This window comes from Hylobates moloch, unplaced genomic scaffold, assembly GCF_009828535.3.
Source record: "Hylobates moloch isolate HMO894 unplaced genomic scaffold, HMol_V3 SCAFFOLD_19, whole genome shotgun sequence".
In the NCBI taxonomy this organism is placed as follows: Eukaryota; Metazoa; Chordata; class Mammalia; order Primates; family Hylobatidae; genus Hylobates; species Hylobates moloch.
The window spans coordinates 56,492,244-56,507,459 of NW_026652294.1; the positions used below are offsets into that span (position 1 = coordinate 56,492,244).

Genomic DNA, 15,216 nt, shown 5'->3' on the forward strand with positions numbered 1-15,216 from the left:
AGGTTATTTTTGTAAAAAAACCGTTAGTAGAGAGATAAAGGTTCCAGTCCTGGTTCTGCCACAGCTTTGATCTATATGCTTGGGCAAATCACTTTTCATCTTTCTGTATTTCAATTTCCTAACCTGTAAAAGGAAGAAAAAAAGGTAGAAGTGTTTACAATAGTGACAGTAATACCATATAATCCTGGAGCCCCTGACATTTTACAAAGTACTTACTTATGCAGCAGCTCATAAGGAAATACACATTACTATCTCCCATGCTCTCAGCCTCATTTAAAAATCATTTAATCTGATTTGCAAAAACAGCTGACCAGTGTGCTGCAAAGCATAAATCTTGACTCTGGCCCTAGCCTCCATGTAGCAGAAAGCTTCAAAGGCCTCAGTAGCTTATGCACCCCACAATGTTCAACTTGCTGTCTGTAAGATACTGGGAAGAAAGAGACAAGGAAAGAATAAAATGAAGGCAATCATATTTATGAAACATCTATAATATAGATCATTATAGTGTATACAATCGTTATAACTCATTGAATCTTCACAACAACCTAAGTGTAAGGTTTACTTCCCATATTTCAGAGATAACTTTCTCATAAAGATTTAATATCAGTGCCCAAGATCACACAACTACTAACTTCAAACAAGGATTTATATGAAAGTCTAGCTGAACCCAAGCTCCAGTTCATGCTAAAGTTCTATGCCACCTCACTGCGATTTGAGAGCCACTGGGTTTGGGATGTTGGTTATTGTTTTAACTTTACTGCTAAGCCTCAAGCCTACTGAAGAACTCTGCTAGATAAATGGTACCAAGAACCTAATGCAGTGAGGGAAAGTATTTTACTACAAACAACTAGCCTATAGATGGCGACAGCTTTCAACCATTTTGGACCCAGACTGGCATTCATCATGAAAGCTTTAATCCAAAAATGTCACTGTATGTCAAATGAGCCCTGAAATAGCCAGACCTCCCAAGTCTATCAGGTAGTGACTGAGACAGCTATTGAGCAATGATAATTCTTCCACATCTACAGTACAATAGAGAAAAAACACTTCTGAAGGATGGTCATTGTTCCATATAATAAATATTGGCAGTGAATAAGCTCGTGACCCTTTTTTTCTTCCTTGTTCTTCCTCATTTCTCTTTCACCAACACACTTCTTTGCTCACCTAACTTGATGAATTATAGCCCCGAGAGCATGTAAGAGTGAAGTCAGCATAATATACATTGCTAAAAAGTTCCGAATCAGTCAAATGGAACTTGACTGCCTCTTCAAAGGAAGTAGCATAAAAAGGAAAGAGCAATGAATTTACTGTGTTTGCCTAACTCCATTAAATTGGAATGCTTGGGCTTGAATAAGCAAAATCATAATTACATGTTAAGATATATCTGTGTTATCTTCATGTCATCTTAATGAATGCTTACTAGATGCCAGGCACAGTGTACTATATATTATTGCACTTGGACCTCACAATAATCCTACAAGACAGGCACAGTTATTATCCCCATATTGAATGAGGAAACTGAGGCACAAAATTCTACATAACTTTCCTAATGTCACAGAGCAAAAACAAATGAAAAATGATAGCATAATGATTCATACTACAGCAGCCTGACTCCAATGCCTACCTTTTCTTAAAGCAAGATCCTGATTGCCTAAGGACAATGGTCAGATAGGCAGGGGAGATTTTCATAATGGGAGATTTTCATAATATCTCCCCATCCATTTAACAATCCTGTATTCAGCAGTTTGTGTGATGAAAATGGACAAAAGGATTAGAGCATGCTACAAAGCAAAAGCCACTGTGAAATTCACATACATGTGAATTTCAGCAGCAAAGTCACTCACCTGTTGGATCACAGACCATACTTGCACTGGAATTGCCCTGAGCTAACTTATGGTGAATCTACTTAAGGGATTAAGTTTTATTCTTCTTATTACTTGTACTCCAAGTCTGGACTGTGAGACATATAGCTGTTAAAAAAGGAAAGGTAAAGGGAAAACCATCAGCCTGTGGAACAACTGTCACTGATTTGTTGCAGGGAATAAAGTTCATAAACCTTTTAACTCCACAGAGGTTCTTCTCTCTCTATAAAGTCACCGTTCCCAAAGCCAAGGACTGAGAAGGAATGATGACAAGAAAACAGGTTCCTTGTTGTCTCAAGTGGCTTATTGACATCTTTGAGATTTTTCAGACTAAGTGACACCCATTTAGCTGGCTATGCCCTTCATAGCAATAATTTTCTCCAGGTACTTTCTCCCTGTTAAGAGGGAGTGGAGTGGGGTGGGGCAGGGAACATACCATAATATGAGCCTCTCTCTCTCTATGTCTCTCTTTCTCTCTCTCTCTCTCTCTCCCCCCATTTTCACTTTTAGTACATGTTAACATAAGAGTGAGCCTATTCGCACAGCTAACTGAAGGTGACTATGTGGTGCAACTAAAAGGCAAAGTGGAAAGAAAGGCTCATGACAAGGGAGCTAGCAGAGCCCCACCCTGGGCAACTCTCTCCTTTGTTAGAAACATCTGCCAAGAAGGCATGTGATCATCTGAAGACAGCACAATCCTAGGAGTCAGAAAGTCAGGATCCAAGTGCTACCTATCCTGCAGTTTTAGGCAAGCTCCTTTCCCTGTAGAGACTCCAATTGCCTCACTGTTACAAGACGTAAAATCTCATTAGATTGGCAGGAGAAACTAATGAAATCACACACAGGCAGTTACATTCTGTAAACTCCAGAGGCCTGTGCCAAATGCTGGTTGTGAGTTTATTTTTCAAAGGTTTGAACTTGCCTCTCACTCTAACCAGGAGCTTGTCCTTGATCCTTGAACCTCTTCCCAGGCCTGGGAGAGGTAAAAACCTGATATTGCATTGGGTGTGACCCCAGTCAGTCTTGCTAATAAACATTCCTTCCTGTTTCTCCACAGTGACAAAGGAGGAGGGCAGCAAGGTCTGAGGAGAGCGGCAGGGGCCACACCAAGTGCGGACCTCAATAGGGGATAGCAAGAGCTTGCTCAAGCTGAGTCAGCCCCCTGTTTTTTCCTATTTAAATGATTCACTGGCTAAGGCAAACCAGTCTGAGATGTATGAATCCTCCTCTGCCTCTCCCATGAGCTTCCAAATGAGTTGCTGCTTTTTGTTTTTGTTTTTCCTATTTTCCTTCTCTTTCCTTGGAAACATGATTTCAGGGTTTTCAATTTCAGGTTAAGATTCCCCCCCACCCTTCATTTAAGTGCCCTGGGAGGAGGGGCTGTCATATCAAAGAAACACTATGCTGACATTCTTTACTTTGAATCTATTTAAATGGCCATGTTAAATAGTTGTTTATATTCCTTAAGCTTCCTTATTGATTTTGCACACAAGTAGGTTAAATTAAAAATAAATAAAATTTCATAGCATATAATATACTGAGAATTCTGAGCTCTTTAGAAATTAAGCTCTAAGTATGTGAATTTTCTAGATCTTAAAAGGTTTGTTATAGCAAACACCCAAGACTTTTTCAAGTCTTTTGAATGGGAATTTCTTCTGCATGCATAAGATGCATAACATTTTTCTTCATAATAAAATACAGCCTTTGTTCATTATTAGAAGTCATTCCCCTTACATTCTTTCAACACTCCCAGCTTCCATTTGATCTTCCTCCCATATTTATATGAGGTCAAGTTTAGTTGAGGCCTTTCTTCCATGTTCTGCTTAATCTTCATGTACATCTGTAGTCATAATATTCCTTTTAGCCAAGTTATTCAGGAAGAATGGTTTTACTATTTGGTTACATTTGGACAGTTATGACATTCCCCAGTTTAAAACTCCCCAGTAACATCTCACTGTCATTAGAAAAGTAACCAAATGTCTTTCCATGACCTATAGGACCTTTTATGGCCTCAGCACTGCCTATTTCTCCAACCAGCCTCCCTTTCATCCACTGTGGTCCCACATTGGCTTTGTCTCTGTCCCTCCAATGGGCCAAGTTGTCTCAAGTTCTCTGTATTTGCCATTGCTACTTCCCTCATTTTCATCTGACTGTCTCCTTCTCCTCATTTAGGTCTTGGGTCAAATGTCACCTCCTCAGAGTGGCTATCCCTGTCTCCCACATCAAGCAGGCTGTATTTTCCTTCCTGCTCTATTTTCATCCCAGTAGTTACAGCACTATCTGAATACTTTCATTTGTTTTTTTATTTACTAGTTTGTACGTACATTCATACTCTGTCGGGTCTGTTATGCATTGTGAGGGAAAGGCTTTATCTGTTAATTAATGTATCACAGTTTCCAGAACAGTTGTGGCACATAAGACCATTCAGTAAAGTAAAGTTGAAGAAATAAGCCCTGGCTCATCTCCATACCTACTCAAACTTATATCCGTTTGACATACTCCGTTTGAGTATATCAAACAGATATACATATCATGGGGAGTACAGACTACGTTGTGTCTCGTCACACATTGCGTAATCTAGTCCAAATTATCAATTATAAAAGTATCCTCAGATGGTTGTCAAAACAGTAGGAAGTTGATCATGTCCAATGTCGTTTGATCCAATTTTGGAAAGAGACAAAGAAGCTAAGAGAATGTTGAGCACACACTCTAATTTATTGGGCAGTTCTTCTCATACTTTTTCAACAAGACATAACTAATAGCTGAAAATAGCAAATAATCATGCTTAGCCGAAGGGATCTGAACAGGAGTATAAAGTGGTCCCAAGGGCTAAGTATCTTTGAGTTCTCATGATTCACTTATAAAATTCAGATGAATTTTTCATCCTAATTCATTACATATCTTGGTTTTATTTAATATAAAAGAAAATTTCCCCAAATTATTACAGATAAAATATGTCCTCCAGCACAATATGCCCTGTTTACCCTAGAAAACCACCAATAATCCCCAAGTCCATGTGATCCAAACTGATAATCATGTAGAAATGATTCTGGAAGAAACTTAATGGGAGCACAGGTCCCACCCACCCCTTGCTGCCCCATGTACTTATTCCCATCTTCACCCAAGAGAGGAAACATTCTGGAACTAGGGCAGCATAAGTGAAGCAGAGTGAAAAGGAATGTGAACTTTTGAGAAGAAAGAAAAGGCTAAAATGTCTATCTTTCCGCATTGCTTTTTTCAGGTTTCTCTTTGGAATCACTTCCCTGCTGTCTTTCTTTCCATGTACTTGGTGATGTAAAAGGTTTAAGTCTCCCTCACTTCTGAGAGGGGAGACCCTAGAGTGATCATATATCGCAGTTTTTTCAGAACCATCCTAGTTTATGCATGCGTCCTGGCATAAGTGTTAGTACCCTGTTTTCATGTGTACAAAATATGCTCACTAAGGGACACCTTCCCCACTCTTCCCTCCTTGAAAGTATAAGTAGAACCAAACTAAAGAGGTCATGCACAACATAATGTAAATCTTCTTCAGCCTAACTTTAAGCCACCAAGAAAGAGGAGTCCTTGTGACTCAGACACAAAAGCATTTGGAGTCCAAACATTGGTACATACTAATGAAGTTTCCTTTGTCTGATATATCTCTACAGCTGGGAATCTATAATCACCATTTGGTGCTCATTGAAGATTGGGGGTTCAAGATTCAGGCCATCTTGTAAATATTACAATAACATTTCTAAGGAAAAGACAGAAGGGGCAACTAGGATAGTAAAGGAGAATTTGGTTAACTGAAAATCATCGGGCCATGAGTTAAAGTATTTTAAAATAAAGTATGATAAATGAAAATATTTAGTCAGTAATGCAGCATAAATTTGAATGATTAGCTCTTTCAATGACATGGCTCTTGAAAGCAGGAAAGAAAAGACCATTATCTCATGAATTCACACATAAAAAATTGTTTGCTCTGATAGTAATTATGACAGCTATTGCAAGGATAATAATAGACTGATGGTCTTAGCCTCTGCCTCTGAAATTCATCACCAAGTTTGTACTGAGTCCATGCTTTCTGTGGCTGCTCCCAGCCAATTACTAAGCACAGCAGATGAACTAAAGCAAGTCTGTTCCTGAAAGATGCAGTACTCTTCTGGCGGGCAGCTTTGCCTTAAATACTCCCAATCAGCTTTGTCAAAACTTTCTTAGAGTTGAAATCTTAAGGATTTTCTTCTTTGCCTTCCTCTCCTTTCTCCTTCATGGGGATGAGTCTAACACAGTAGCCAGTCTGCCCAGGCTTCTCTAGGTACCTCTCCATTTTTCCCCACAAGGTTTACCTCAGCGAATCTCTTGCACATCTAATTTCATCTTAGCATCTTTCTCTCAGAGGACCTGAACTAACACAGTGATTCAAGTAGAGATATATTTAAGGGACAGGAAGAATCAGGACTTTTAATGTATTTAGGATGATGTGATCCAAGACCAAGAGGGAAAGTCACAGGTGATTGTAAGAGAAGTTTGACCAGGTATAAGAGGGAACTTTCTGAGAATAACTAGGTCATGACAGAAGTGGTTGTGACAGTGGGAGAGGAGGTTGGAGTAATCAAGGTCTGAAGTTGTTCATTTGCATACCTGATGCTACATAAGTTCCAAAGGCCAATTAGAGAATATGAAAAGTTTCCATTGTTTTTGGTAACATGTATAGTTCAGTTGATATATGTGGTTGGATCCTTTTAAAAGGACTGGATGTATTTTCATTTGGACTCTACAGAGTCTTTTTAAGAGAATTTTATAAATTTTTATTTGGCCTTACGGGCATGTGGCTTGCAATTTTTAGGTTTGTGATTACAAGGTCTTGCATAATTAGAAAAAGTAAAATAGAAAGTTGACTATTTGCATCAGATATTGAAATTTTCAGCCAATAGGAACACATTTATTATAAAAGCAATAACTTACATTTTTATATTCTTTCACCGTCTTCAAGTGTGTAGAGCTTCGTATCCCCAATGAGATACAGTAATGTTTGTATAACTGGAGTTACACATTGTTTGACGTGCTATTACATTTGATCTTACATCTATGTTAAGATCCTGTGAGGCAAGCAGGGCAAAGAGCATCAAAACTCACTTTTGCGAATAGTGAGACTGAGGCTTGGGAGAGTTAGCAAATACATACTAGAGTCCAGCCAAGAAACCAGGCTGCGGCAGGCAGAATTTCTAGGAATGACCCCGAAGATTTTATACCCTAGTCTCCGTAATGTGCAAATTGGCTATGTTATATAGCATAGTTGGCCTTTAAGTAAAAGATTATCCAGATGGATGTAATCTAATCCCATAAACTCTTAAAAGTCTCTTCTGCTGGTGGCAGAAGAGAAAAGAAGTTACAGAGCTGTGACAGAAAGGGAAGTCAGAGATTTCCAAAGAATGAGAAGGATTTGACAGGCCATTGCTGGCCTGAAGATGGAGAGGATCGTATGGAAGGCTTGATAAGGAAATAAATTATGCCAGCAGCCTGAGAGTTTAAAAGGAACACAAGCTCCAGCTTGGGAGAACTGCAGCTCCCATTGATACTTTGATTTTGACCTGTGAGATTCTAAGCAGAGAACCCAGCCAAGCCACGCAGTGCCTGGAGGTCTGACACACAGGAACTGCGAGATTAATACATGGGCGTTATTTCAAATCTCTAGGTTTGTGGTGACTTGTTATAATGCAATAGAAAACTAATACATCAGTTTTCTCACTTCGTCACTGTTTTTATCACATCGCCCCTCCTCTTAACCAAATAGCAAGCAGTAAACTGAAGCACAGTACCAACCTTCTAGTTTTGCCGATGTGACTTTGTCTAGAATTTTAGCTTTCTTAGCATGATTTATTTAAGGCCTTACCTCATTTTCTTTTGTTCTGAACCTGCAGACTTTTACTCATTTTTTTAAGAAGACAGGGCTCTCATTTTCTCACATTGATTGCTTTTTGGAAAATATTTCAGGTAAATTATACATAGTTCAAGAAGAAATTATTATAAGATTAAATTTTGCTATAATAGTTTGGAAACACTTTAGAACTCTCTTTACAATATACTAAAAATGTCATGGGGATTATTTGAGCAATATGGTGAAGAATTCTTGTTTTATCTGCCTATTCTACTACCTTCTATAAATTGCACTTCCTTTGTTTTGAGAAGGCTCCTCTCCCAGTCAAACCAAGTGATTCCAAGAAAATATCCATGTTTTTATATAGTCAGCCACACATAATAGTATATTGGTCCAGAGATGGGCAATATCTCCAATCTGAGACAAGCAGACTTTCCCCAGGTAATTTTTAACTTTTCACCAGAAAAACCATAGGTTAATCTATCACCAGTAGTGGATATTGTAGAACGTGGAACTCGGGAAGTGCTAGCAGCAATGTTTCTTGCCATGTGCGAGAAGCCAATCTACAGTGAAAGAGAAGAAAGTCAAGCCAGGGAGAAAAGCCTGAGCAAGAGTTGGAGAGAGATCCCTCACAGTGGTTGAACCCCTCGTTTTGGTTGTTCTAGAGTCCAGCTCTATGCTTGTCCTTCAAAATGGTTTGATTGTTCAGTCCTTTCTGGAATTCCTTTAACCAGTATGTTTCTTCTCTTACCTTGGTAGTTCAAGATGAGTTTCAGCCACTTACAACCAACAGAGATATGACTCATATAAGAGAAAAATTTTACTTTGTTTTCCTTTGAAAATACTTACCGTGGTGGGAAAAACCTCTAGCCAAGAAACTCATCCAAGTTTCTCCAGGACACTTGTGATTTAGCCGGACTTCCATTTTTATTCCTTTCATGTCAAAATCAGAGCTTTAACACTAACGGCCATAGTTACTGGGTTGTTTTGCTCACTGCCACACCAAACACTCCTTCCAGAATGGTTTGTTCATACAAACACTTTAAAATTTTTAATGCTATCTTGATTATAGCAGCCCATAATTTGTCAGTGTCACATCATAAACATTTACTGGGCGCTGGTCTCACTTATTATCTACTTTTGAATTTCTTTAATTGACACTGAAATTAAATGCATTTATAAGTGTTAAGTATTGCGAAAGAGATTTGGTAGGCTAAAGAGACAGAGGAAAAAAATCTATTTCACTGTAAAAACCTTTCTTTCTATTTCTACTCATATTCCTAAAGGAAAAATGTTACATCAAATATATATGGATAATGTGAAATTTGTAGTTTTCACATTTTGACATCTGATCACTTGTAAGAAAGAGATAATAGTGCCAAGTATGAACTCATTCTCTTGTAATCAGCTAATACTTCACAAATAGAATCATAATATGTGTTTTGGGTGATTTTTTAAAACTGGAAGGCATTAGTCAGACTGAGCTTTGTTGAATCCCTGCTCTTTAGGAAGTTATTTTAAATTCTCCAGACCTTCCTTTTTAAAATAAGGATTCACAGAGTATTGTGGTTAAAGATGAAAACTATGGTAACAGACTGCTGAATTCAGACTTTGGCCTCACCACCAACTCACTCTGACATTAAACAAGTTGCTTGGTGACTGTGGGCCTCAGTTTTCTAGTGCATCTTAAGATGCACAGACAGATAGATACATACATATACATGCCAGGTATGTACAAGAATGTTCAAAGCCACATTGTTCATAACAGCAAAATAAATAAATAAATAAATAAAATGGGAGCAACCCAAATATCCAACAATGGTAGAATAAATTGTAGCAAAGTCATCCAATGGAATATTATTCAGCAATAGCAATGAATAAACTATAGTTACACACATCAATATTGACGAATCTCAAAATAAAATGTTCATAGATTAATCAAGTCTTAGAAAATTCATACTATAGGATTACATTTACATCAAATTTAAAAACAAGTGTAACTAAGCCATGTATTACCTAGGGATACATACATAGATGGCAAAGCTAAAGAAAACAAGTTAATGTGTGGCACAAAATTTGGATAGTGATCACTTTCAAGAGTAGGAAGGGGATGAGATTGGGGAGGGAATACAGGGCATCTAAAGACAGGTAAGATGGTATTTTTTAAAAATGAGAGATGTGTATAGGGTTTTTGAATTTTAATTCTTCTATAAATTCTAGATACATGGTTTACGCACGTATACACGATGATTTCAAGACATAAAAAATAATCATAGTAACTACAACATTTTGAGAAAACTAAACAAGATCCTACATGTTTAGTGACAGTGTCTAGCATATACTAAACTCTCATTAAAAGATGGGATCCATAGTGATGATGTTATGACATGCAGATATTTGTACCACTTGCAAAAAGAAAATACCAAAAAGTACTATATCTTCATCTGTGTACAGTGTTGTATTCCAAGACTTCTGGGAATCTATGTTAAATCCACAGTCCTATTAGAAATGTCAACTTAATGGTTTTCAAACTTTACTCATCCAAGTGATAGTACCAGAAGAGACACCTAGATTTTCAATCACGGCTAAGAATTCTACCTGGTTAAATAACAGGCACCCAATGGATGTTCATATTGACAGATATGAGATGTTTAGTTGCCTGATATCAGAGAATTCAGTTCAGCCTTTAAGGAAAAATATGATCAACTAGTAACTATATCTTAGAAGAGAGAATAATAGTGGATTAAGTATCTACTTCAAGCTATCCTAACTAGGATCTATTCCAAAAATAATAGAATTGTAAAATTAGTAAATCACCTTAACCATCACCTCATACAATTACTTATTTACAGCTAAAGAAGCTAACATTCAGGGAAGTCAATCGACTTCTAGGTAACAGTGAGATTGTTGCAGCGTTAAGGCTAGAATACAAGTTAGGATGGAAGCTACAGAAAGGATCTATTGTTGGTGTTTATCAGACCAAATAGAAGGAAAGATGGGACGTCATTGGGAGTGAAAGGGAAAATGAGTATGATTAGGCATGGAAAATCTTGCTCCAGCTCCCTTCAAAGGGACCATAGCAGTTGCAATCCACTAAAGGTTCCCTACATTAAAGCCTGATAAATCACTATTTGGGTAATACTTTTGAATGATCTCTTTTAAGGCCAAATTCCTGGAAAAAAGACAGACACAGCTAATACTAAATGGCAGATGACATCTCATATGTAATTTTAGAGAACTCAGCTTCTATCACACTCTTACCTCCATCACCAGCATCTAATACATTTGATGGGCATACAATAAAATACTTGCTCTTACTTATTCAGCTCTTGAACCATGTTTCTCCCTAGCCAGTCACCAATCTAAGGCAGAGTTTGTCATTATTCCTTCAATAAGTACAGACAGGAAACTTATTAGGGTTAAAAAGCTCTGTACTAGGCACTAGGAATTTGATGAAAAGTGTTTAAACAAACTCTATTTACTCTATCCAGTCAGGGGAGACAGCGATTTATTCCAAAGAAAAAAATAGACCAACAAGAGGTAACTCTGTACAGACGAATCCCCTCAACCCTTTTGTGGCAAGGACAATTAAATAAAAGCTCGTAAAGAACCTTTGCTTGCTTCAGGACCTTATCAGCTTGAGCCAGCTGATAGGGAAAGTAGGTATTATGGCTGAACTCTTGAACCAGGAAAGGACCAGTCCAAAGTTTCTGTCAGGTGACATGACCTGCAAAAGCACTTTCATTCCTTGGCTTATCTTTATGACTGAAGAATGATTGCCTCTTATTTGCTGTAATGCTTAGAAAATGTTAAATTGCTGAAGGTGTCCCAAAAGAATTTTTCTTCTGGGGAAAAAAAAATCTCATGAATTCAAGGTTAAACAAAGGAAGAGCAGCTTAGGTTATCAAACTATGTTTTCATCTTTCAGTTTTGGGGCTTTTTTTATTTTGTCTTGTTTTATTTTTGGTTTGGTCTGATGTTCAAAGGTTTGGTAGCCTTTGTAACAAGCAAATGGCTTTTGAGCAAAAACTAAACCCTTGCTTAACCTTTATATTCTAATCTGTTGTTGCTCCGTGGTGTTTGCAGTAGTCCAAAACAAGAAAGTATGACCTCATCAGTTATTCACTCACTGCTATTTACCAATTTAGTGAGTTTCACTGGAAATGGACAATTAAATATAATCCATTTGGGAGACTTTTTAAATTGAGAAACTGCTCAAATTTGTTTCTTTGTAAATGAAAAGGATGAGTTGTACACCAACTATTTTTCTAAAGGAATAATTCAGTGCGCAAAGCCAAGTTTAAGCCTCCTTGTTTGTTAAGAGGAGCTAGGTTTGAGATCCTCAAGTAGGACTGTGACCAAACTGTATGATTTTGCACTGGTGTAGCTTAACTACCTTATAACTTAAATACTGGTACAGTGAAGGCAGAGAGTTAACCATTTATTGTCTACGGCCATACCACCCTGAATGTGCCTGATCTCACCAATAACTATTTATTGAATGACCAAGCAATGTGCATAGACAAGTGTTCAAACCATTAGAGTAATACTCCCTTCTTGACTGATTTATTGTCAGAAATACTGAGTTAAATGGAGTACCCAGTCTACCTAAAAGAAAACAATCAATAGACAAAAGCTGTTCAATCAAATGCCAATCTCCTGAGCCCATTGGGAGAAGCACTGACTTATTCAAAATGGAGCATCAGAATACAGTAAAGTTACTTTTCAGAGATTAATTCTATTATAAAGAAAACAGAGTAAGAGAGATAGAAGGCCCAAACAAATATATAACAAAAAATACATCTATCAGACAAAGTCACAGCAACTTCTTTTTAATCTCAGAAATTATTTCAGTTTAAGAAAACATAGTCAGAAAAACTAGGATTTGGGGTTGTACGTTGGGTTCTTCATTTTAGTTAACTTTCCCATTGATGGCTGGTTTGTTTCTTAGACCTTGACCCAACAATTCATTGAAGTTCCTTATCTGAGATGTAGAATGCCTTACCTAATATATTCCTTCTCTGTCCTTCTAAGCACATATTGTCCCTCCACAGGAAGTTCACCTAAAACTAAGTAATACAGTCAACAAGTATCTCATATGGAGATTCCCCCTGGCTGCCTGAAGACCACATCATGACACCAATCTCTTATCCTTTTGGAAGACTATAATGACCAGTCAGTCATTCTCTACAAGACCAGAAAATTGTATGTATGGTTGCAGTGCTGGGTGGAGAAAGTCAGGACAGGAGAAAGCAGCTTTAGGTCATCCGCTCCAAGGCCCCTGATGTGGAAGGAACAATCACCTAGTACATACAAATGATCATTGTAATCCCCAGTGCAAGGACTCGGGGTGTGGGAAAGGAAGCTCAGCTTGGAATTTGAAAGCTAGAATTGCACGGTAAGAGATCTGAGAGTTTCAAGTGGGGAGGGTTTCCAGCATTTCAGAGGAGGCTGCTTTGTTTGTTTTTAGTCTAGACTGAGAGTGCAAAGGCTTAGGAAATATGCTTCAGGTTTGAAGACACCCTGGGGTTGTTTTCTTTCTCCACTTAGAGCCCTGGGTAATAACGCACATGCCAGTGCCTGCACTCAGAGTTGACTAACGGCTACCGATGTTACCTCTCTTTCTCTCCACGCCCAATCAGTAATGAAGGATGATTGCCACTAGTTTCTTAGAACCACTTTCACATCACCCACACTACTGATGTCTTCGATATTTCAGATGTCTCAGTATTTCTCAACTGAATTAGAGCAACCATCTTCTAACTGATCTCCATGTTGCCAGCATCTGATCTGCACTCCATACTGCCTTCTAAAGAGCAAATTTGAACACAAGACTTCCCTGTTTAAAAAGTTTTAGTGGCATCTGATAGTCTTTATCATGAAATGCAGACTACCCTAGTACAGTTTCTGATAAGACAATTATCTTGGTTCGAATCCTGTCTTTGCTACTTATCAACTTGGGAAAGTTTCTTAACCTGTTTGATCTTACATTTCCTCATTTGTAAAACGAGATAACATTAGTCCAGCTTCATAGGTTTGTTGTTAAGATCCAATTAGATATTCCTTTTGAAGAGTTTAGCAGTGTATTTAGTTTTCAGTAACTTTTGGTTATTATTACTATTTTACCACCTTACTATTAATAGCTACAAAAGCTTTCCCAAAAACTGGCCCCTTCTCCTTCTCCAGTTATGTACCTTACTACTGGTTCATCAATAATCACAGCTTTTATATATGAAGTGCCTAGTTTGTGCCAGTCCCTTATGCCAAGCCATTTACATATATTATTTAATCTTTAACAACTCTCCAAATTAGTACTAGTACCTTCATTTTACAAATAAGAAAGCTGAGACTCAAGAGTCAAACAACTTGGGCTGGGTGTGGTAGCTCATGCCTGTAATCCCAGCACTTTGGGAAGCCAAGGTGGGCAGATCACCTGAGGCCAGGAGTTCCAGACCAGCCTGGCCAACATGGTGAAATCCCATCTCTACTAAAAATACAAAAATTAGGCTGGGCGAGGTGGCTTATGCCTGTAATCCCAGCACTTTGAGAGGCTGAGGCGGGCAGATCATGAGGTCAAGAGTTTAAGACCAACCTGGCCAACATGGTGAAACCCTGTCTCTACTAAGAATACAAAAATTAGCCTGGCATGGTGGCGTGTGCCTGTACTCCCAGCTACTCAGGAGGCTGAGGCAGGAGAATGGCTTGAACCTGGGAGGCGGAAGTTGCAGTGAGCTGAGTTCATGCCGCTGCACTCCAGCCTGGGCGACACAGCGAGACTCAGTCTCGAAAAAGAAAAAAAGTACAAAAATTATCTAGATGTGGTGGCAGATGCCTGTAATCCCAGCTACTCGGGAGGCTGAGGCATGAGAATCACTTGTATCCGGGAGGCAGAGGTTGCAGTGAGCCAAGATTGTGCCATTGCACTCCAGCCTCGGCGACAGAGCAAGACTCCATCTCAAAAAACAAGAGTCAAACAACTTAACCAAAGTAACCCAGTTAGTAAGTAATAGAGCCCATAGTTGAAATCAAAGCACATCATGCTCCTAATCTGTCTTTTATGACTACACTATGCTGTATTTATCACACTTGATTTTCAAAAAATTGCCACAACAGTATTTCTGGGCCCATGTGCTTTTTCAGGACACTGGCACTTCTCCATTCAGAGGTGAAATTTATGCTACCTCCTGAACCTGGGCAGGATCTTATAACCACCTCAACACAAGAGAGACCAGTGATTTCCAAGGCTTGGTCACAAAAGGCAATATAGCATCTGCCTGATTCTCTCTTTTCAGGCATACACCTTCGAAGGACTAAGCTGCCATGTCAGAAGTTCTGCTACCTGAAGCTCCCATGCTTGAGAGAGCTTGTGAAAATATCATGCAAAAATAGAGATTCATGAACACCTCCAGCTGCCCGGCCCCCCTTCATGCAATCATGCAGTCCCAGCAGACACTGCATGGAAGAAAGGCGAGCTATCCCAGCCAAGCTCTGCACAAC

At 38.6% G+C, this 15,216-nt stretch overlaps 1 long non-coding RNA gene across 1 annotated transcript; it reads right to left on the reverse strand.

The window, feature by feature from the left end:
- Nucleotides 1-216: 216 nt before the first annotated feature.
- On the reverse strand, nt 217-6,940 carry LOC116458434 (uncharacterized). Its single transcript, XR_004245315.2, has 3 exons — nt 6,807-6,940; nt 1,845-1,970; nt 217-427 (listed from the first exon to the last, which is right to left on the reverse strand). It is a non-coding gene; the product is annotated as an uncharacterized LOC116458434 (long non-coding RNA).
- Nucleotides 6,941-15,216: the final 8,276 nt, after the last annotated feature.